Source organism: Pleurodeles waltl, chromosome 7 (genome assembly GCF_031143425.1).
Source record: "Pleurodeles waltl isolate 20211129_DDA chromosome 7, aPleWal1.hap1.20221129, whole genome shotgun sequence".
In the NCBI taxonomy this organism is placed as follows: domain Eukaryota; kingdom Metazoa; phylum Chordata; class Amphibia; order Caudata; family Salamandridae; genus Pleurodeles; species Pleurodeles waltl.
The window spans coordinates 558,860,607-558,883,956 of NC_090446.1; the positions used below are offsets into that span (position 1 = coordinate 558,860,607).

Here is a 23,350-nt window from a genome sequence, read left to right on the forward strand (position 1 = left end):
GCAGGTAGCACACTACACCTCATGGGTATTCTTGGTTGGAAAGGTGTTGTATTTGCAGACATGTGGCTAAGTGGAAAGTGTTTTGGTGTCGTACATGACTGAGTTGAGTCCAGGGGTGCTCTCATACTGTGTTGAGGCACCGTGATTTACTTGCTGGCAGAAAAGTAGGGCGAGAGAGGACTCACATTTTACGTTAGTTCACTACTGAGTTATTCTGCACCTCTGGGAACGCCATGGCACTGAAAAGCAGTGGCGGCTAGTAACATGTGGTGGGGTGTAATTCGTGGCTCTACTTCCAAAGAGCTTTTTCTTGAATGGTTTTCTCACACTTTCTTGCACTAAATTTATTGTCTCACTCTGACTCCTCAGTCTCACTTGGTCTCACTAATTCACACAGTCTCATTCTGCTCTGGCCCACGCTGTGTCACTCATTCTGAATTACATAGTCTTACTGTGACTCAGTCTCACACACAGTAACATTCACTCCTATTTTCCCTCAATTGCTGACATTATTCTCACGCATTCTGGTGCTTACTGTCACTCATTCTCACTCATTCCTTCACTGACACTCTCTCACTTTAACTCACATCCACAATCATACAGACATGCTCACAGTGCGGGGATTTGCCCAGCTCTGAACAATATCTTTGGTGGCTGGTGCAGGCACCTTAATGCACCTGGGTCAGCAAACAAACAATGTCACTAGCTGCCTCAGTTTGTTGCTAGACCCAAAGGAGGTCTGCATTTTATTTTTATAATGTCAAGAGTGAATAATTGTTCACTATGGATACAATAAAAATGGACTGCACAACAAGGGGGGTTTGGTGAAGCTGTGGCACCCACAAAGGAGAGTTGCCACTGGTCCAGGGACACATATCCATCAAACCAATCCATCCTGTCACTTATCCATTCCCCCTTTCATCTATCCATTCACTCATCCATCCATTCTTTTACTCATCCATCCACCCTTTCACTCAGCCATCCATTCTTACACCCATCCATCCACCCTTCGTCTCATCGATTCATACATCCCTCCATTTACCCTTTCACTCAGCCATCCATCCTTTCACTCACTCACTCATCCATCAATTCACCCTTTCACTGATCCATCCTTCCACAGACATCAATCTGACCTGCCCTTCCTTCATCCATTGTGGTACTCATCCATCTTTACATCCATCCTTTCACTCATCCATCCTTTCGCTCATCCATCCATACTTTCACTCCATCCATCCACTCATCTATCCATTTATCCTTCCACTTATCCATCCATCCTTTCACTCATTCAAACATCCATCCTTCCTTTCTCTCATCATCCATCCACCCTCCCTTTCACTCATACACCCTCCGTCTTCCTCTCTTCCATTCTTATGTCCCACCTTTCTCTCATTCATCCATGCATCTATTCATCCACCATTTAATTCATCCATCATCCATCCACCCACCCATCCTTCCTTTCACTGACTCACCCTCCCAAGTTAATTATGTGCCTTTGTCTGCCGAGCTGCAGACAGCAGAGGCACATCAAAAACCCCACCCCACTGTAGCTGCTAAAGCAAGGGGGATTAACGATGCCCCTGATGCAGAAGCCTAACTGCACATTTACTTCTTAGTCCACTGGTGCAATTGTTGTCCACAACTGGTTGCTTCCCTCTCATGGGCCTCTATGGTTGAGATGAGGAGCACTCTGTCATGCTCGGATCCATAATGGTTTTTTTCAAAGTGAAACCAAATGCGGTTCTAAACATGTGTCATTGCCAGGAGAGCAGCCTCCTGACCCCGTACTACAGCCTGCCCCTCCTTGTGTCATCGGCCAGCCTCAACCCCAGCCATTCAAGTGAATGGAGCTTTGCCACCTCCTCCAAGGGCCACTGTTTATGCGCCCTAAAAACAACCAGATCACTTGCCTTGCTTTCTAATTTAGCACTCCCTCTCTGATGATGTCATTGATGTAGCTTGTGCCTGCAGGTCGAAGACAACTTTGCCTGGCTGGCACTTGCACAGTTGGACATCTGCAAAGTTCACTAGAGTTTACACAGGAGATTCAACACCCTGTCTTGGAGCAGTAATTTATTTTCAGCTGCTCTGTGTTTCTTTTCCTGTTCTTGCCTCTCCCCGGAGGGTGGCAGGGCAATGCCCCTTTTGCCCATGAGCACCAGTCGCTCTTGCCAAAAAATGTTGGAGTCAAGGTCGAGAGAGCTAAGTGCCAGGAACCAAGTCTGGTGCATGTTATGGTCAGACTCCGGTTTTGATGCCTGACTTCTTTAGGAGCAATGCTCAGCTTCTGGTTGAGACAGCATTCTCAGTTGATCCCCTGAGTCTTACTTTTCAGTGCCTCGCTAGGAATGGTGGCTCGTGGTGTTTTTTTGTCCTGGGAATGACTTTTGAGGAACTCTGTCTCCCTTGACACCTGACTCCCTCGAGGACAAAATCTCAAGTCTTTATTCCCCTTGAGCAGATGGGATGCCTAATGGAATGGTCATCCTCAAATGCAACACCCTTGTATTGGCTGAGTCTTGTACATACATACCAAAAAACCTGTTTGAGGTGGGAGACTCACAGTTTGAAGGAAAAATAGCTTTATTTTGGCTGCCTCCCACCTGAAATTGCCTCTGCCTCAATAGAAGACAATGGGAGAAATACATTCTCCCGATTTATTTATTATTATTTTTTTTTAAATCTCCCACTTTCCTCTTCTAAAATGTTGGCATGTTGCTTCTCAGTGAAATGAGTCAACTCCCTGTTTTTGTAAGCCTGGCAAGTGACGCAGGTAGATTCCTCATGCTTTTTGTTGACAGGCAGAGAGTTCAGCCCTGATGGCTGTGGCAGCTCCTCCGCTATGGCAGAGGAGCGTCGCCCCCCGCCAGTAGCAGCCGCTGCAAATCCTTTAACCTCCTTTCATTGGTAAAGAGGCGGGACATTGAACATGACGGGACGAGGGGAGTGCACTGTGCACTCCCCTCAGTGCGCATTTATGTTTGGCTGGACAAAAACACATGCGTACTGTGGTCTCTCAAGCCCTGCACTGTGTTGCCAGGCTGGAGAGAGCAGGCACAGGCTCTCAGTCTGCCTGGGGGCACCCTGGTTGGGTGCTCCCAACCAATCCAAATGCTGCTGTGAGCAGCATCAGGATTGGCCTCAGGGCAGGCTGGGAGCCTGTGCCTGCCTGCTGAGGACACAGAGGAGGGGCGGAGCGACGTGGAGGTACGTTTAAAAAAAAAAAAAAAAAAAAAAAGCTGCACTCCGCCCACCCCATCTAACCCCCTCAAGCCGGGACTGCCTAATAGTGATTCGACCATGGGTGTTTGTTTTCACTCTTGGGACAAAATTATAAGGGCATGTTCTTCAAACTACTCTCTCCCAACAGTCATTCGCGATACAACCATATTTAAGGAAAGGAACTTCTCTGGGGTGGTTTGGAACCATGTGACACTGTCAGCCATGTGCTAGTCAATGATTCTTCCGACGATGGTTCGGGATACTTGGCAGCAGAGTTAACAGCTGAGGTTACCGTTGGTACCGAAGCTTGAGCTGGAACCTTCAAACTCAATGGCACGAAAAACAAGCACTTGCAACACAATAGGTCTCACAATTTGTCGAGTTAGAGCTATTGGCATTGTAAATTCATGACTGAACTTTTCTTGCCACATAAATTGGTGAACCCTGCCTCATAATTTTGTCTTTTCCTGCCATTTATTTCCAGTGGCCCAGCATTTAACTAAAGCATTACATTTACATTCTTCCTCTATCTTAAAACATGTACAATTATCATATAAACCTTTATCAGAAATAAGCTTTTGGCATTAGAGTGTAATGCTCAAAACACCATAACAAAAATATCATTTGGGACGGATTGGAGGGTGAAAGGAAAGAGGGAGTCAGGAGTAAAGATGGAGAGGACAAGTGGCGTAGTAACAGTGTCATAGGCCCTGGAGTAAGAAAGGAAAATGGTTGACTGCAATTTCAGTGGGAAAATACAGCAGTAATTAGAGTTGACTCAGGTCCATAGCTCTCTGGGTCCCGGTGCACCTGTTGCTCCATTGATAACGAGGCTTCAGGACAGAAAGTAGATGGGGCAGAAAAAGGGAATCGAAAGGAATACAGCAGACAAAAGGATGAAAAGGGTTGCAAAGAAATAAAAGAAAGAAGGGAAAGAAAGAACGAGAAAATGAAAACACAACTAAGAGAAGAAACAGAGCAAAACGGGTGAGACAAAACAAAAAAGGAAAAGAAGCTAGCGAACCAAAGATAAAGAGGAAAAAATAATGAAATTAGTGTGAAAAGAAAGAGAAAAATTAACATTAGAGATAAAAAGAGATGGTGAGAGAAACAAGCAGCGAAAGAACCACGTCATGTATGTATTGACACATTTCCCACAGACACAGAAGGGGAAAACCACTTTGACACTTTGGGTCCTGACAAGCAACTTGTGGCTTCCCCACACAGACGGGAAAAAGAGGGATTTATAGTAAAACTTGAATTGACAGATAAAGATAAGAAAAACACCAGAGAAAGGAAGAAAGAAACATTAAAAAAAAAAAAAAAGTGAAAGGACACATACCAAGTCAAAGGAAAGAGCAAATAAAAAAGACAAAGAAAGAATGAAGGGAAGAGAAATAAAATAGTGAAAGAATGAACGCCTGATGAAGAAAAAAGAGAGGAATGAAAGAAGGAAAGAAATAACCAAGTTTCTGTGAGTTTGAAAGAGGAGATAGCAGGAGGAAGAGGGAAATAAAAAACAGGACATGAGTAGAAATAAACAGTTGAAAGAAAGAGGGGAACTGTTAACATGTGGACTTTAAAAGCTGGAATGAGAAAAGTGGGGGAGAAAGAAAACATTGAGAGTAAACAGAGAAAAGGAGAGAACGGAGTGAGAGGTGAAAAAAACCTCCCAAATTAAGGTGGTTCGGTAAGAATAGATTTAATTGGCTCCCCCACGTTCTCAAACAGCAGGGGGCACTGCAGAACAGCACGAAGTGCTTTAGCAGAGTTGTATCTGAACCCCAATAGAGCAATATTAGGGTGCTTCAGATCAGGATTGGGAATATAGACAGAGCTGTGTCCCAGGCCAGTACTGGAATAACAGAAAGGCAGCTGTGGAATGCATTGTTGTGGGGTGGATTGGATTGGTGTGGGGTAAAATGAATTGAGTGGGGTGGAATGGAGTTAGGTAGATTGGATTGAGTGGGGTGGATTGGATTGAGGTGGATTGGGGTGGATTGGACTGGAGTGTGAGTAACTGGTTTGGAGTGGGGTGGATAGATTTGTGTAGAGTGGGGTGGATTTGATTGGCTTTGAGTGGGGTGGATTAAGGTGGTGTGGGATGGATTAGATTGGAGTGCGGTGGAGTAAGGTAAACTGAATTGGACGGGGGTGGATTAAGGTGGATTGGATTGGAGTAGGATGGACTGGGGTGTGGTGGGTGGATTGGGTTAGATTGGATTGAGGTGGGCTGGATTGGAGTGGGGTAGGTTGAACTGGAATGGGTTAGATTGGATTGGAATGTGGTGGTTTGGAGTGGGATGGCTTAGACTGGCGTAGGGTGGGTTGGACTGTAGTAGGGTGAGTTGAATTATGGTTAATTGGAGTAGGGTAGATTGGATTGGAGTGGGGTACATTAGATTGGGGTGGACTGGGTTGCTCTGAATTGGGGTGGATTGGATTGGTGTGGGGTGGATTGGAGTGAGGTGAATTGGGATGGGGTGGTTTGGATTGGGTTGAGGTGGACTGGATTGGAGCGGGCAGTCTGGATTGGGGCGGACTGGAGTAGGGCAGATTGTTTTGGATTGGAGTGGGAAAGATTGTGATTGGAGTGGGGCAGATTGTGATTGGAGTAGGGCAGATTGTTTTGGATTGGAGTGGGGCAGATTGTTTTGGATTGGAATGGTACAGATTGTTTTGGATTGGAGTGTGGCAAACTGTTTTGGGTTGGAGTGGGGCAACTTTTTTGGTTGCAGTGGGGCAGATTGGAGTGGATCAGGTTGTTTTGGACTGAAGTGGGTACAGATTGGTTTGAGGCAGATTGTTCTGGATAGGAGTGGGGCAGATTATTAGGGATTGAAGTGGGGCAGATTATTAGGGATTGAAGTGGGGCAGAATATTTTGGATTCGAGTTGGGCAGATTGTTTTGGATTGAAGTGGTGCAGATTGTTTTGGATTGGAATGGGACAGATTGTTTTGGATTGGAGTGTGGCAGACTGTTTTTGGTTGGAGTGGGCAGATTGTTTTGGTTGCAGTGGGGAAGATTGGAGTGGAGCAAAGTGTTTTGGATTGGAATGGGCACAGATTGGTTTAGGGCAGACTGTTTTGGATTTAGTTGGGGTAGACTGGAGTGCGGCAGATTGTTATGGATTGAGGTGGAACAGATTGTTTCGGATTGGAATGAGGCAGATTGTTTTGGATTGGAGTTGGCCAGATTGTTTTGGATTGGATTGTTATGTATTGGAGTGGGGCAGATTGCTTTGGACTGGAGTGGGGCTGATTGTTTTGGATTGGAGTAGGGCAGATTGTTTTGGACTGGAGAGGGGCAAATTGTTTTGGGTCAGAGTTGGGCAGCTTGTTTTGGATTGGAGTGAGGCAGATTGTTTTGGTTTGTACTGGGACAGATTGGAGTGGGGCAGATTGTTTTGGATTGTAGTGAAGCAGATTTTTCTAACTGTAGTGGAGCAGACTGGGGAGGAGCATATAGTTTTGGCTTGGAGTGGGGCAGATTGTTTTGGATTAGGTGGGGATTGAAGTAGAATGAGGTGGATTAATGGAGTGTGGTGGATTGGAGTAGTGTGTGGAGGATTGAAGTAGAGTGGGGTGAGGTGGAGTGGGGTGGGGTGGAGTGGATGGTGTGGATTAGAGTGGGGTGGATTGAAATGGGGTGGGGAGGACTGGATGGGGTGAATTGGATTTGAGTTGGGTGGGTTGGATTGGGGTTGGTTGCATTGGATTAGGGTGTGGTAAAGTGGATTGGAGTGAGGTGGAATGCATTGAGGTCTGGTGGATTGGATTAGTGTGGGTTGAGGTGGATTGAGTGGGGAGAATTGGATTGGAGTGGGGGGAATGGAATGAGGTGGATTGGATTGAGTTATGTGGATTGCATTGAGGTAGGTTGGATTGGAGTGGATTGGACTGGAGTAGGATGAATTGGATTGGAGTGTAGTGGATTAGATTTGTGTAGAGTGAGGTGGATTGGATTGGAGTGGATTGGGGTGGTTTGGATTGGAGTGGTGTGGATTAGACTGTTGTGGGATGGAATGGATTGGAGTGCAATAGATTAAGGTAAACTGGATTGGACTGGAGTGGATTAAGGTGGATTGGATTGGAGTGGGATTGACTGGCGTGTGGTGGGTGGATTGGATTAGATTGGATTGGGGCAGATTGGAGTGGGGCAGATTGGAGTGGGCAGATTGTTTTGGTTGCAGTGGGGAAGATTGGAGTGGAGCAAAGTGTTTTGGATTGGAATGGGCACATATTGGTTTGGGGCAGACTGTTTTGGATTGAGGTGGGGCAGACTGGAGTGGGGCAGACTGGAGTGGGGCAGATTATTATGGATTGAAGTGGAACAGATTGTTTCGGATTGGAATGGAGCACATTGTTTTGGACTGGGTGGGTTGGACTGGTGTAGGCTGGGTTGGACTGTAGTAGGGTGGGCTGGACTGGAGTAGGGTGAGTTGAATTATGGTGAATTGGAGTCGGGTAGATTGGATTTGAGTGGGGTACATTAGATTGGGGTGGACTGGGTTGTTCTGAATTGGGGTGGATTGGATTGGTGTGGGGTGAATTGGGATGGGGTGGTTTGGATTGGGGTGAGGTGGACTGGATTGGAGCGGGCAGTCTGGATTGGGGCAGACTGGAGTAGGGCAGATTGTTTTGGAGTAGGGCAGATTGTTTTGGACTGGAGTGGGGCAGATTGCTTTGGATTGGAATGGGACAGATTGTTTTGGATTGGAGTGTGGCAAACTGTTTTGGGTTGGAGTGGGGCAAATTATTTTGGTTGCAGTGGGGCAGATTGGAGTGGATCTGGTTGTTTTGAATTTGAGTAGTTGCAGATTGGTTGGGGCAGATTGGAGTGGGACAGATTATTATGGATTGAAGTGGGGCAGATTGTGTTGGATTGGAGTGGGGCAGATTGTGTTGGATTGGAGTGGGGAAGATTGTTTTGGATTGGAGTGTGGCAGACTGTTTTGGGTTGGAGTGAGGCAGATTTGGAGTGAGCAGATTATTTTGGTTCCAGTGGGGCAGATTGGAGTGGAGCAAACTGTTTTGGATTTGAGTGGGTGCAGATTGGTTTGAGGCAGATTGTTTTGGATTAGAGTCGGGCAGATTGTTTTGGTTTGTATTGGGACAGATCGGAGTGGGACAGATTGTTTGAATTGTGGTGGGATAGAATGGAGTGGAGCAAACTGTTTGGATTGGAGTGGGGCAGTTGGTTTTGGATTTAATTTCGGCAGACTATTTTGGATTGAAGTGGGGAAGACTGTTTTGGAATGGAGTAGGGCAGCTTGTTTTGGATTGGAGTGGGGCAGATTCGGGTTAAATGGATTGGAGTGGGATGGGTTGGATTGGAATGAGGCAGACTGGATTGGAGTGGGGGAAGTTGAACGGGCCTGATTGTTTGGGACTGGAGTGAGGTAGATGGTTTTGGATTGGGGTGAGACAGACTGGAGTGTGGCAGATTGTTTTGGATTGTAGTGGGGTGGATTGTTTTGGATTGGAGGGGGGCAAGGTGGAGTGGGCCAGACTGGAGTGGGGCGGATCGTAATGAGGTGGTCTGGATTGGAGTGGGGTGCATTGTATTGTAGTGGGGGGATTGGATTGACACAGATTGTTTTGGATTGGAATGGGACAGATAGGAGTAAGGGCAGATTGTTTCAGATTAAACGGGGGCAGACTGTGTTGGACTGGAGTGGGGCTGAATGTTTTGGATTGGAGTGGGGCATATTTGAGTGGGAGGGTTGGGAGTATTGGATTGTGGTCTTGGATGGAATGGGGTGGATTGGACTGGATTGTGGTGGATTAGACTGGAGTATGGCAGATTGTTTTGGATTGCAGTGGGGCAGATTGAAATGTGGCACATGGATTTGGGTTGGAGTGAGGCAGATTGTTTTGGACTGGAGTGGGGTAGATTGGAGTGAGGAAGATTGTTTGGATTGAAGTGGGGCAGATTGTTTCAGATTGGAATGTCGCAGATTGTTTTGAATTGGAGTTGGGCAGATTGTTTTGGATTGGAGTGGGGCAGATAGTTTTAGATTGAATTGTTATGTATTGGAATGGGGCAGATTGTTTTGGTCTGGAGTGGGGCTGATCGTTTTGGATTAGAATGGGGCTGATTGGAGTGGGGCAGGCTGTTTTAGAATGGAGGAGGGCAGATTGTTTTGGACTGGAGTGGGTCAGATTTTTGTGGATTGGAGTGGGTCAGATTGTTTTGGATTGCTGTGTTGGAGTGGGGCAGTTTTTTTTGGATTGGAGTAGGTAGATTGTTTTGGATTTGAGTGGGGCAGATTGGAGTGGGGTGGGTTGGGAGGACTGAAGTGTGGTGGACTGAAGTGTATTGTAGTGGGGATGGATTAGGGTGTACTGCACGATTGTGTTGAAGCATAGTTTTGAAAATTACATTGTGTAGGAAAGTACCATCTTGCCTGGCATGTTACCTCCATTTTCACTGTATGTATGTTTGTTTTTGCCCTTGTGTCACTGGGATCCTGCTAGGCAGGACCCCAGTGCTCATAGTGTATGCCCTGTATGTGTTCCCTGTGTAGTGCCTAACTGTATCACTGAGGCTCTGATAACAAGAAACTCTGTGTTTTGCTCTCTCTGCTTTCTAAAATTGTCACTGCAGGCTAGTGACTAATTTTACCAATTCTCATTGGCACACTGGTACACCCATATAATTCCCTTGTATATGGTACTTAGGTACAACGGGGAATTGGGGTTCCAGGAGATCCCTATGGACTGCAGCATTTCTTTTGCCACCCATAGGGAGCTCAGACAATTCTTATGCAGGACTGCCACTGCAGCTTGAGTGAAATAACTTCCACGTTATTTCACATCCATTTTTCACTGCACACAAGTAACTTATTAGTCACCTATATGTCTAACCCTCACTTGGTGAAGGTTAGGTGCCAAGTTACTTAGTGTGTGGGCACCCTGGCACTAGCCAAGGTGCCCCCACATCGTTCAGGGCAAATTCCCCGAACTTTGTGAGTGCGGGGACACCATTACATGCGTGCACTGCACATAGGTCACTACCTATGTATAGCGTCACAATGGTAACTCCGAACATGGCCCTGTAACATGTCTAAGATCATGGAATTGTCACCCCAATGCCATTCTGGTATTGGGGGGACAATTCCATGATCCCCGGGTCTCTAGCACAGAACCTGGGTACTGCCAAACTGCCTTTCCGAGGTTTCCACTGCAGCTGCTGCTGCTGCCAACCCCTCAGACAGGATTCTGCCCTCCTGGGGTCTGGGCAGCCCAGTCCTAGGAAGGCAGAACAAAGGATTTCCTCTGAGAGAGGGTGTTACACCCTCTCCCTTTGGAAATAGGAGTGAAGGGCTGGGGAGGAGTCGCCTCTCCCTGCCTCTGGAAATGCTTTGATGGGCACAGATGGTGCCCATTTCTGCATAAGCCAGTCTACACCGGTTCAGGGATCCCCCAGCCCTGCTCTGGCGCGAAACTAGACAAAGGAAAGGGGAGTGACCACTCCCCTGACCAGTACCTCCCAGGGGAGGTGCCCAGGGCTCCTCCAGTGTGCCCCAGACCTCTGCCATCTTGGATTCAGAGGTGTTGGGGGCACACTGGACTGCCCTTAGTGGCCAGTGCCAGCAGGTGACGTCAGAGAACCCTCCTGATAGGTTCTTACCTCTCTTGGTAGCCAAGCCTCCTTTCTTTGTAGCCAAACCTCCTTTTATGGCTATTTAGGGTCTCTCTTATGGGCTGTTCCTCAGATAACGAATGCAAGAGCTCACCAGAGTTCCTCTGCACTTCCCTCTTCAACTTCTGCCAAGGATCGACCGCTGACTGCTCCAGGACGCCTACAAAACCGCAACAAAGTAGCAAGACGACTACCAGCAACATTGTAGCGCCTCATCCTGCCGGCTTTCTCAACTGTTTCCTGGCGGTGCATGCTCTGAGGGCTGTCTGCCTTCACCCTGCACTGGAAGCCAAGTAGGAATCTCCTGCGGGTCGACGGAATCTTCCCCCTGCTAACGCAGGCACCAAAAGACTGCATCACCGGTCCTCTGTGTCCCCTCTCATCCTGACGAGCGTGGTCCCTGGAACACAGGAGCTGGGCCCAAGTATCTCCCATAGTCCAGTGGCCCTTCTGTCCAAATTTGGTGGAGGTAAGTCCTTGCCTCCCCACGCCCAACAGCAAACCTGTATACTACGTGATTTGCAGCTGCTCCGGCTTCTATGCACTTCTCCAAGGGTTCCTTTGTCCACAGCCTAGCCTGGGTCGCCAGCACTCCGTCCTGCAGTGTTCAACCTGCTGAGTTGGACTCCGACGTCGTGGGACCCTCCTTTTGTGACTCTGAGTTCACAGAACTTCCAAGTGCCTGCTCCGGTACTTCTGCGGGTGCTGCCTGCTTCTGCGGGGGCTCTCTGAGTTGCTGAGCACCCCCTCTGTCTCCTCCTCCAAGGGGCGACATCCTGGTCCTTCCTGGTCCCCAGCAGCACCCAAAAACCTCTACCGCGACCCTTGCAGCTAGCAAGGCTTGTTTGCGATATTTCTGCGCGGAAACACTTCTGCAACATCCAGCACAGCATGGGACATCTTCCATCCAAAGGAGAAGTTCCTAGCCCTTTTCGTTGTTGCAGAATCTTTGTCTTCTTCCACCCGGAGGCAGCCCTTTTGCACCTTCATCCGGGGTTTCCTGGGCTCCTGCCCCCCTGGACACTACCGCGTTTCTTGGACTTGGTCCCCTTCCTTTTCAGGTCCTCAGGTCCAGGAATCCGTCTTCAGTGTTTTACTGGTGCTTGTGGTTCTTGCAGAATCCCCCTATCACGACGTGTCTTTCTGGGGTAGTAGGGTAACTTTACTCCTACTTTCTAGGGTCTTGGGGTGGGGTATTTTGGACACCCTTACTGTTTTCCTACAGTCCCAGCGACCCTCTACAACTTCCCATAGGTCTGGGGTCCATTTGTGATTCGCATTCCAGTTTTGGAGTATATGGTTTGTGTTGCCCCTAGACCTATGTTAACCTATTGCATCTTTTTTTTTTTAAATCTCTTTATTGAATTTTACAGTTAGCAGCTCTTACATTGATTTAATAAACAGTGTATTTTTTATGCAATTGTGAGTTTCTCTTTTTTTTCCCCATTATTTTGCTTCTGATCATTTTATACTTTTTGTTCTAAATATTTTGCAGTTAGAATCTTTATTGCATTTGGTTCAAAGAGCATTGTAAAAGTAATGAGAAAACTGGAAAGAGGAAAACAGAAAATAAAGGAGCCAGAATGGGGCTGTGGCGACAAGGTTATATATATAATGGGTTGGGGGGAGGTGAGAAAGATGCTAGTGATGAAGATGCGTTGATGGGGGAGTTGAGGGTTTCTTTGTGGATGTTTTGTTAGGCTGGCGAGGTCCGTGTGGGGTTTGGGGGGTTCTATATTACAGTCTTGTGTGTTTCTTTTAGAGGAGTATTGCGAGTACTTGTATATGGTTTGTGGTTGTAGTGTCTTGTTGCTGCAGTCATTTGCCGTTATCTTGCAATATTTTTCTAAGGTGGGAGGGTATCATCCTTTTCGAGTAACTGCTCTAGGAAGGTGTCCCATGTCTCTGCATTTTTTACTACAATCCCTATATCTTTTAATGAGTCCAATACATGTTTTTCTGCATTGGCCCAGTGTATTAGATCTTTATACATCAAAAAATAAGGGGATTCGGAGGATTAGAGGTCCAGTGTATATACTCCAATAGCAGTTACTAGTAATGAAATACACTGTTCCTAAGGAGCAAGAAGAGAACAGGGTGAGTACTAGGGGGTCCTATTTAGTAGGAGCAAGAGTCCTCACACACCCAAGTGGGTGTCATGCTTCATCATCGGACAAGTTTATTTTATCCTTTTTTTCTTTTTGCACTCTCCTCCTTCCCTCTCTCCCTACTCACCTGCGGGATAGTGTGGCATCATCAAAAAGAACTCCGGCAAAGAGCCCCCCAATGGGTGGTGCCCGTCAGACATTGCAGCGCCGGTCTGACGAGGAGCTTATTAGATCTTTATGCCATCTGTTTATATCTGGGGTGCCAGGAGACTTCCATTGTGTGGCGATGAGGCGTTTAAAGATAATAAACGCTAGATCTGCGCATCTATGTTTTTGCCTGTCTTTATTGCGTCTGTGTCGTATGCCCAATATGCAGGATTCGGGTGTAGGATTCAGCTTTAGTCCCGTCCATTTATTTGTCTGTTGTGTGACAGTGTGCCATGTACGAAGTAGTGGTGGGCAGCTCCAGGTCATGTGACAAAAATCTGCTTCCATGGTTCCGCAACGTGGACATTCAGATGTTGCTTGTGGGAACATGCGTTTTATGCGAAGTGGGGTTAAATATGTCTGGTGTAAATAATTATTTGGGTGTATCTGAAGCGGGCGTTGCGAGAAATTTCTCGCGTGGTTGTTAGGGCCATGGTCCATTGTTGCTCTGTGAGAGGTGTTTGCAGAGCCTTATCCCAGTGCGATTTGGCTTGTGCTTGTGTTTTTGCAGGGTAGGCTTGTAGTATGTGGTATATTTGAGATATACTTGGTGGCGTGTTAATATCTGCTAGTAGTTCGTGTAGGGCGGGGGCTGTTGGTGGTTCTGAGTTGCCTTGGCCCCATACTTTGCATATCAGTCCTTTGATTGCCCCGTATGTTATAAATTCCCCTGGTCCTAAGTTGTATGTCTCTAACAATTTTGTATATGTTATGTATTGCTCGTCAACATATAGGTCACCGACCTGCTGTATATCTTTTGTTATCCACGATGCTAGATACAATGTTTTGTGTAGTTTATTATTCCTGGTATGGCTAGTAGGGGAATCTTTGGTGAGTATTGTGGTGCGCGGGTTCCCTGAGATACATATTGATTCCAGGTGCGTACAGCAACTGTCATTCGTGCATTTTTGTGATGTGAGGTGTATCCCCCTCCTATGAGCCAATCTAGTATCTTTGTTCTCCCTAATTGTGTTCTCACTTTATGTCCCTCCGGACTTGGGGGGTCTTGTAGCCAGGTCATGATCCAATGAAACTGTGCTGCTGCATAGTCATGCTCGAGGTGCGGTATCCCCATTCCTCCCTTTTCCATTGGGAGGTAGATTTTATCAATAGCTACCCTTCTGCGACCATTCGCCCATATCAGTTCAATTAAAAGTTTGGTTAATTGTGTGAAGAGTGTTTTTGGTAATATTAGTGGTAGTGCTGTGAAGTAATAGAGTAGTCGAGGTAGTACTATCATTTTGGCCAGAGCCACTCTTCCCATAGGTGAGAGGGGTAGTGAGCACGAGAAGGGTATTGAGCTTTTGATTGATCTGATGGCTCTGTCCAGGTTGCCTTCCTTTAGATCTATAGCGCTATGATAGATGTGGACTCCTAAGTATTTAAAAGTGGTGTGTTCCCATTGTAATGCATCATCAGTTGACGTTTCGGCATGTGGTGTTGGGGACGGGCACATGGGGAATATGCATGATTTTGACCAGTTGACACGCAGACCAGATAAGTCTCCGAATGTGTTAAGTAGTTGTAATACATGTGGTAGAGATTCTGTATGGTTGCGTAAATATATTAGTGCATCGTCTGCATATAGTGATATTATGCGAAATCTTCGCCATCTGGGATACCCCATTGCACTGTTTCATTGCGTAGTCTTGCCGTAAGGGGTTCCATTGCGAGTGCAAATAGTAGTGGTGATAGCGGGCAGCCTTGTCGCGTTCCTCTTCCTATGTCGAATTTCTCTGAGATGATTGCGCCGGTTTTAATCCGTGCTTTGGGGTTAGTGTATAATATGGATATCCAGCGTGTAAAGCCAGCACCAAATCTCATTTTTTGTAACGTTGTCATCAGAAATGGGTAGCCCAAAGTGTCAAAGGCTTTTTCCACATCCAGTGACACCGCCACACTGGATTGATCCTGTTCCTGAGTCACGGACATGATGCGTATTAAGTTTCTTATATTAATAGCGGTATTTCGCCATGGTATAAAGCCGGATTGATCTGGGTGTATTAGGGTAGTCATTAGCGGCAGGAGGCGATTGGCTAGGATTTTCCCCAGAATTTTATTATCCAAATTTAATAAAGATAAGGGTCTGTAGGAGCGGACGTTTAAGGGGTCACGACCTTTTTTGTGTAGGACTACAATTGTCGCTTCCCTTTGCGTTTCTGTGAGTTGTCCTCTTTCATATGTTTCTTGTAGCATATTTTGGAGTGATGTGATTATCTGTGGTGTGAAAGTTTGGTAGTATTCGATGGGGAGACCATCTGTTCCTGGAGTCTTACTGTGTGCCAACTGTTTTAATGCCTGTAGTATCTCTTCCCTTTCGATTGGTCTATCAAGGTTGGTTATTTGTTCTGCATTCAGTCTTTTCATTGGGGCTTGTTGAAAGAACTTTGTCAGTTGTGCTGGATGTGGGGGAGGTTCAGCTGTGTACAGTGTGCTGTAGTATTGTTTGAATGTGTCGTTAATCTCTTGTTGTGTGTTTATCATTGTGCCTGTCTCTTGGCGTATAGCGTTTATGGGAGTGACTTTCTGTGTCCCTTTTGCTAGCCACGCTAACAATCTGCTAGAGCGGTCACCTTCAGCGTGTAGACGTGCTATGTAGTGTTTATGATCGAATTTACGCAAGCGTGTCTCGGTTGCATTCCATTGATTTTTTAGGTTAGCTAGTTCGTTACTATTGCCTCTCCCCAGAGCCATTTCACATTCTGTGTTGCAAATTTTGCTTTCTGTTTCGTGTAGTTCTGCACTTAATGCTCGGCGGACCCCTCCTGCCATTGCTATACACATGCCCCTTATAAATGCCTTGTGACCGTCCCATTCTACAGCTTGTGATGTTGTTGTCTTTGTATTAATTGCGAAGTATGTTTCTATTTCTTCTGCTATTTTAGCGCGGAAAGGGGGATCTCGTAATAGGGTGGGTTGTAGCTGCCATGTTGGTATGCATGTTGTTTGTCTGCCCCATTTTAATGTTACTAGTTGTGGGCAGTGGTCTGATAGGGTTTTGGCGAGGTATGTTGCGTTATGTATCATATGTGCTAGCCCGTTAGTGCATAATAATAAATCTATTCTCGTATGGAGATGGTGTACTGGTGAGTAGAAAGAGTATTCTCTATCTGTGGGGTGTAAGCGTCGCCATATGTCTTGTAGTTCTCTTTCTTGTATCCATTTATTGAATGCACAGGACAGTGTCTTGTATTGGGTGTCTCTCATTGGGGGGTGTGATCTATCTAATGACATCTCAATTACACTATTAAAGTCACCTCCCCATATAGTGGGTATGGTCGGGTCATATGGGATTTGCGTGGTGATAGTTCGGAGGAATTCTCCCTGTCCCATGTTGGGTGCATATAGTCCAATTATCGTTAGTTGCTTTCCATCTAGACTAGTGTATCTTCCATTGGTGTCTGTATGTACATTTTTGATTGTGTACGGTACACCCCGTGCTATCCATATTAATACTCCCTTCACATATGTCGAGGTTTTGGTTCCGTGTGTTATTCCCGACCTTTTTTTGTCTTTCATGCAGTTCGTGTGCTGTGGCATGCGTCTCTTGTAGGATAGCTATATTTATTTTGTGTCGTTTAAGGTATGAGTGTATCTTATGTCTTTTAGTCATATTTACTAGTCCCCTAACATTCCAGGTTACTATATTATATACCGTCATTTTGTGTGGATTGCTTAGTATAGTGTGTTTCACGTGTCCCGGGTCCCAGGCCGTTACACATGCCACACCCCAAATCTCCTTTGTGTGGGATATTAAGCATCTTGTGGGAGAGAATAAAAGTAAAAGAGAGAGTAGAATTTACATTGGTTAATCTTACTGGGGGCTGCAAGGCACAACTGGTGCAACTTTTTACATTTGCTACTGCAAGGTCCTTTCGGTTACCCATTGGGTTGGGGGGAGGGGCGTTGTTCTGTTTCTCAAAGTGTCTCCCATTTCCAGCCCGGTTGTTTGTACTTGCATCCCCTCACATGTTCTATTTGTGTCAAGTCTGGTTGTTGCTCCAGGCTTTCTTGATTTTTGGGGGAAGAGTTTCTGTGATATTTCCATTGTTCTGCTTTTGTTCCTTGAGTTCTCGAGTGCGCACTAAGGAAGTCTCACTATTACAGAGTTAAAGGTCGTCCGCCGAGCGTGGGGTAAAAGTTGCTCCCGCGGTGAGTGCCGACGCAGTTAGGCCTTGTTGACTGTTCGTTGAGTCTGAATTGTTTGTGTCTTGGCTGGATCGTGGTGGAATGGATGAAAACCTGTTCGCCAGTTTTAAGACTTGGAGTTGTTCCGCCTCTACTTGCGATTTCGTTGGACCTGATTCTGTCTTCCGTGTAAATTTTCTTTTGCGTCACGGTTGTGGAGTCAGCCACTCTTTTTGTTTTCGGGTCTCAGCTGTAGGGTCTATCAGTCCTTTCGCGTGTATCCAAGTCCATGCATCTTCTGATGTTGGGAATATATGCGACCTTTCACCGTCCACTACCCGCAGTTTAGCTGGGTACATCAATGAGTATGAATAGTTTTTATCTCTCAATATTTGTTTTGCTGTGTTGAAGGTAGCACGTTTGCGTTGGACTTCACCTGTGTAGTCTGGGTAGGCCGTGATTTTTGTATTCTCTATATCAATTGGGCCTGTTGTGCGGAAGTTTCTTAGTATCTGGTCCCTGTCTCTGTAGTTGAGAAGTCTCGCAATTAGTGGTCTTGGTGGGGCTCCCGGACGGGGAGGGCCTCCTGGAACTCGGTGTGCTCGTTCCACTATTAATAGTGGTGGGGGGGTCGTTTGTAAATATGTTTTCACTAAGCCAGCGCTCCAGGAATAGTTCTGCGTTTGGGAGTTCGATCTTCTCCGGGAAACTGAGGAATCTCACATTATTGCGCCGAGAGCGTCCTTCCGCCTTGTCGGCCCGTTTGTTTAGGCGTAGTATTTCAGTTTCCTGTTGTTGAAGCCATTGTTTTAGGTCTGTTATGTCTGGTTGCGTCGATTTAAGGGTTATTTCAGTTGTTGCGACCCTTTCTGTGAGTTTTCGTTGTTCCGTTCGAAGCGTGTTGACTTCAGCCACTACAGTGTCTATTTTTCCTACTAACGATGTTTTGGTGTCAAGTATTGCTTGGAGTACCTTTTCCATTTGCACGGAGTGGGCGGCTAGGGTCTCTGTTACTCTGTGTAGGACATTTGGGTGAGGTTCTATGTCCATTTTTGAGGCTGATGAGGGTCCAGTTTCAGTTTGTGTTTTTTGTGCTTTCGGTTTCACCATTTTTATATTAACCTTAAGTTCAAGTGTGTCAGATTTTATATTTATGCAGATTGACCTCCGCGGTACCAACCCGTCTCGGTACCGTTGGTCAACAACGTCGCTCTATCCGGTGGTCTTGATTTTATAGTTGTGACTGCTCGTGTGCTTGGTGCTATGTCCCGATTTTGGGGCTAGATGAGGTCGAGATCATTTCTACTCTGCGCGTGCATGCAGCGGTCACCCCGCGGGTCACCCAGCTCCCCTCAGCCGTGTCTATCCTGTGACATCCGGTCCGTACCCCTCGAGAACTTCCACACTAGTGAGCCTCTCCGTGTCGGCCGTAGAAGAACTGCAGAAATGCGCAACTATAGTGTAGCGGGGCCGCGCCGTGTGCCTCGTCCGATTTATCGGGTTGATTTAAGCATTGGTGCTTATTGCACACGTCCACCGATGTCAGTGTCGTCTACGGGTTTCAGTGCATTCAGCGTCCGGGGCTCGATCTCACCTCCATCGTTTCTTTAGGCCCTTTGCTCCGTACCACCCAGTCGATCCCGTCCATGTTTAAGCGATTTTGAGCCCACGTCGCTAGGTGTTTCCGCTCGCCCAGGGCCTAGCTCCGCAAGTGGTCTCGGCGCTGGTAGTGGCGTTAGCAGCGGCGCTAGTCAGGGCCCCGATGTATGTCTCGGGGTCGTGCGCTCCTCACCTCCGTCTCGTCCCGCTCTGGCGGTCGGATTTCTCCTGATTCGAGTAGGCCGCGTGCGGGCGCCGCCTCGGCTCCTTTGCAGGTCGTCCAGTTTGCGGTCACTGTGTCGTGGGTTTCCGTTGTACGGTCTTACTTATTGTGTTTTCCATATTGCACTAATTTACAGCAGTTTTCATGTGCAATGTCTGGGATTTCGTTGCTTTATCAGGATCTTTTGCCGGCTGTGGACGGAGCTCACTTTAGAGCGTCCTTTCACGTCGCCATCTTGGCCACGCCCCACCTATTGCATCTTATTGTGATTCTACATTGGTTGCACTACTTTTCATACTGTTACTTACCTGGTTTGGGTTTGTGTACATATAACTTATATATATTACTTACCTCCTAAGTGAGGGTATTCTCTGAGATACCTTAGTAACTCTGAGCATTGTGTTTTCTTATGATATTGTGCTATATGATATAAGTGGTATAGAAGGAGCTTTGCATGTCTCCTAGTTCAGCCTAAGCTGCTTTGCCATAACTACCTTCTATCAGCCTAAGCTGCTGGAAACACCTCTATTCTACTAATAAGGGATAACTGGACCTGGCACAGGGTGTAAGTACCACAAGGTACCCACTATAAGCCAGGCCAGCCTCCTACACACATAAGTAAAAAAATTATATGCTGCTTTGCAGTATTTATAACCAGATAATAGTTACCTTTTGATAACAGTGCCCACGTGTAAAAACAAAACATGAGTGCAAAGTGAGAAAAGAAGGCCTGAAAAATAGAAAAAAGTTAACTTCAGAAAATACAACTTTGCAATTTTGTTTGTTCGGCTGCTGTCGTTTTTGCCAGTCACACGCCTTCTGTTTGCAAGGCCCTAGAAGTTAAAAAAAAAAGTACCTCTTTCATATCGGGAGCAGTGGATGGGCACTGATTAAGTTGAATTAATCAGTGCTTGGTCCCTGCTCCATGCTCTCTGGACAGAAACAGAAATGATGTTATGGCCTCCAGTGACAAATTACGAGTGCATTCAAGCCAACAAATGGTAAGCCATGGGCGGGCTCCAAGTCCTTTTCTAACTACAAGAACATCTTGCTAGCGAAAAGCATGTGCTAGTGCATGCAATCGCAGGCTCGACCCTAAAAACCGCAGTCACAAAGTGCAAGGCTAATTCCAGACCTTTGCTTAACCTACCTTTCATCTATCAATAAGTTGAAAGGTCACTTGACAGATCCTATTGTAGCTTGAAACTAATGTGCTACCAACAAATGCTATTAGCCTTTGGACCTGGGAAAGACACTTATACCAACTGACAGATGTCACAGAAAACCAGGTGACACCTGAACATGTGTATGCTATTTTAATCCTCCTGTACCTGCCTGTCTAATACAAGATGGTAGTTCATGGAATTCTATTATAAACAATTCCAAATGTTCCAAGATCTGGGGGGAATTGTGGAACTACGGTCTGCTGACCTGAACTCCTCCAGACCTGTAGATCTTCAGTCTGCTTGGACGAATACCATGAGTTAAACACCAGGTCACACCTGCACTTGTTGAAATGGGATACAGTACATATTTATGTGTATTTGGATTGTGATCCTGTGATAACAGTGGCATTTTTCTACACTTCATGCAGTGTTTTGTTTGTATGTTGTTTTAGACACATGCAATACAATTTTTTTAAAAACAAAATACAAAAGTACACTGGGAATGTAGATACTTCATTAGCACATAAAATGGGTCTGATAATGTAGACACTGTATAGTCAGGTTGCAGTTCTCATCACTGTGTCTGTTACTTTTAAAGTCTAAAGTGCCCTTCTCCAGCATAATTCACTCTTATAGTGTGTTAGTCCACATGTATGTGGATAACACCCAAATCTGCATCTGGAAGGGGTTACACAGCATGACACCATATTAATTGAATTCTGGGACTTAAAAGCATGGCAATCCTCCAACAATGAATGCGGCAGAATGACCTCTGTTGAACAGCACAAAACCATAAACACTGCTAATTTGCATTCACCCCAAACATCAGATCACATTCAAATAGCCAGTCTACCTAGAGTTCATCAAAATTTGTCTCTAGGGTGTAATCGTTCATACAAAAAAATGTCATGGCCAAGGGGCTCCTATTTCATCTTCTACTCCTGTTTTGAACTAAATTAGGGCCAGATGTATGACCGTGAGTTTTGTGACTCGCAATTTGCGACTCATTTGTGAGTCGCAAATAGTGAGTCGCAAAACCAAATGCACAGTGGTGTAACTCACACTGTTTGCGATTGCCAATAGGGTCTCAATTGACCCACTTCATTAATATTCATGAGGTAGGTGGAAATTTGCGACCCCATTGGGAATGGTCACACTCACAGGGATGGTGGCCTGCTGGCATAGGTCTGTGGGAAAAAATAATTTTACATCCATTCACAAAGGGTAAGAGGTCCCGTGGGGACCCCTTCCCGTTTGGGAATGGGTTACCACCAGTTTGAAATTAGTGGTAACTGCAATTGTTTTGCAACCGCAGTTGCGGTCACAAAACAATCATACTCACAATTAGGAAGGGATGCCCTCAGGATGCCCCTTCCATATTGCAAGTTGCAAATCTCTGTTTTGCAAGTCGGTAATAGGGACGACTTGCAAAATAGGAATGGTATATCCGACCTGCCATTTTGTTGTTGCAAATGTCGATTTTCGCCATTTGCGACCACAAAATGCTGTCGTACATCGGGTGCCAAGATCTCAATAATGGCTGATATATTGGGCGCCAAAAATAAAATGAATTCCGCCAGTACAAAATAGAGAAGGCAATCAGACATTGGGCGTTCAGAAAGGATACCATGAAAATTACATTGAGTACTTTACATTGTCTCTCCATTGTTTCTTGTCAAATTTAGAACACGTCACCCAGTGAGCAACACAAAGTCACCAATATCCTATGCAAACAAAATCAAATTGGAGGCAGAATTGTGCATGCTAAAGACCTAAAAGCTTGGAGCACACTTTTTCATGATACTGTCAAGCTCAGGAATGATGAAACATCTGTGTTATTTCGACAAGCATTAATTTTATGTTATACCTGTATCCAAACATCTTTGATTTCATTTAATACCAGTATGTATTCAAGTCGCACATTACCTTTGCCATATGCTCTTTAATGACCAAAAGCTTGTGTCTTGGATTCAGAGTTCAGCAAACAAAAAGGTGATGGGTGGAATGCTTGAATTATTCTCAGCCACTGGCACTCACTCAAGGCCACATTCCAGACCATCATTTGTCAGCGTCTCGGATTGCTTCAGGGAAGACCAGGCCTGGCAGTTTGGGCTGGACTGTTCTTATTGGGGAGGGTCAAGACTGATTTGCATATGGCTGGATCCAAACTGAGATGGCATGGTATGCAAAACAAGGATGAAATGTAATGTGGCCCTGAGTAATTGCCGGTGACTGAGATTAATTCAAGCATTCTATCCAGCAATTTCTTTGTACATCAGTGCAACATCATAAGTTCAACGGGTATGCTCAGATGTGAATTATACGCTCACTGTGCCACTGGAGCTAATACGCACCTGAATGATGAGCCCCAACCAGGGTGAAACCGATCTCGGGCTGCTTGTATTCCGGCTTAGGGAGGTCTTGGCCATGCAGTTGGGGCTGGACTGTTCCTACGGGCTGGACTGTTACTATTGAAACAAGATCCAGACTGACTTGCATATTGCTGGTTCCAAACAAAGGTGACATGGTGTACAAAATAATGATGGAGTGGGATGTGGCCCCAAGTAACTACCAGTGGTTAAAATGATTTGAGCCATTCCATCCATCACTTTCTTTTGTATCCTTCAGCGCAGTACTACAAGAGCAACGGTTATGCCCAGACATGGGTCCCTTGCTCACTGTGTCACTGGACCCAAGCTGCACCTGATTGAAGCTGCCCCAATAAGGGAGAACCCGGTCTTGGTTTGCTCCGGTTCAGGGAGGACCTGGCCTTGCAGACTGGGCTGTATTGTTCCTATTGGAGCCGGAACAAGACTGATTTGGATATGGCTGCACCCAAACAGAGGTGGTATGCTGTGAAAAATAACAATAGTCTTGGATGCTGTACTGAGTAATTACCAGTGACTGAGATTAAGTCAAGCATTCCACCCATCACATTTTGTGTATACTTTATTTCTTATTCAGGATTAATACATACATAAATTTAATTTTGGAAAAACAAAGAGCCTGATCTAGCCCATGATGGTCTTTACACTGTCCTTCAGGGAAGAGA

At 46.0% G+C, this 23,350-nt stretch overlaps 1 protein-coding gene across 2 annotated transcripts in view; it reads left to right on the forward strand.

The window, feature by feature from the left end:
- LOC138304340 (zinc finger protein 468-like) overlaps positions 1-23,350 on the forward strand; it is a 127,309-nt gene that overhangs the window by 482 nt on the left and 103,477 nt on the right. The window lies entirely within an intron of this gene.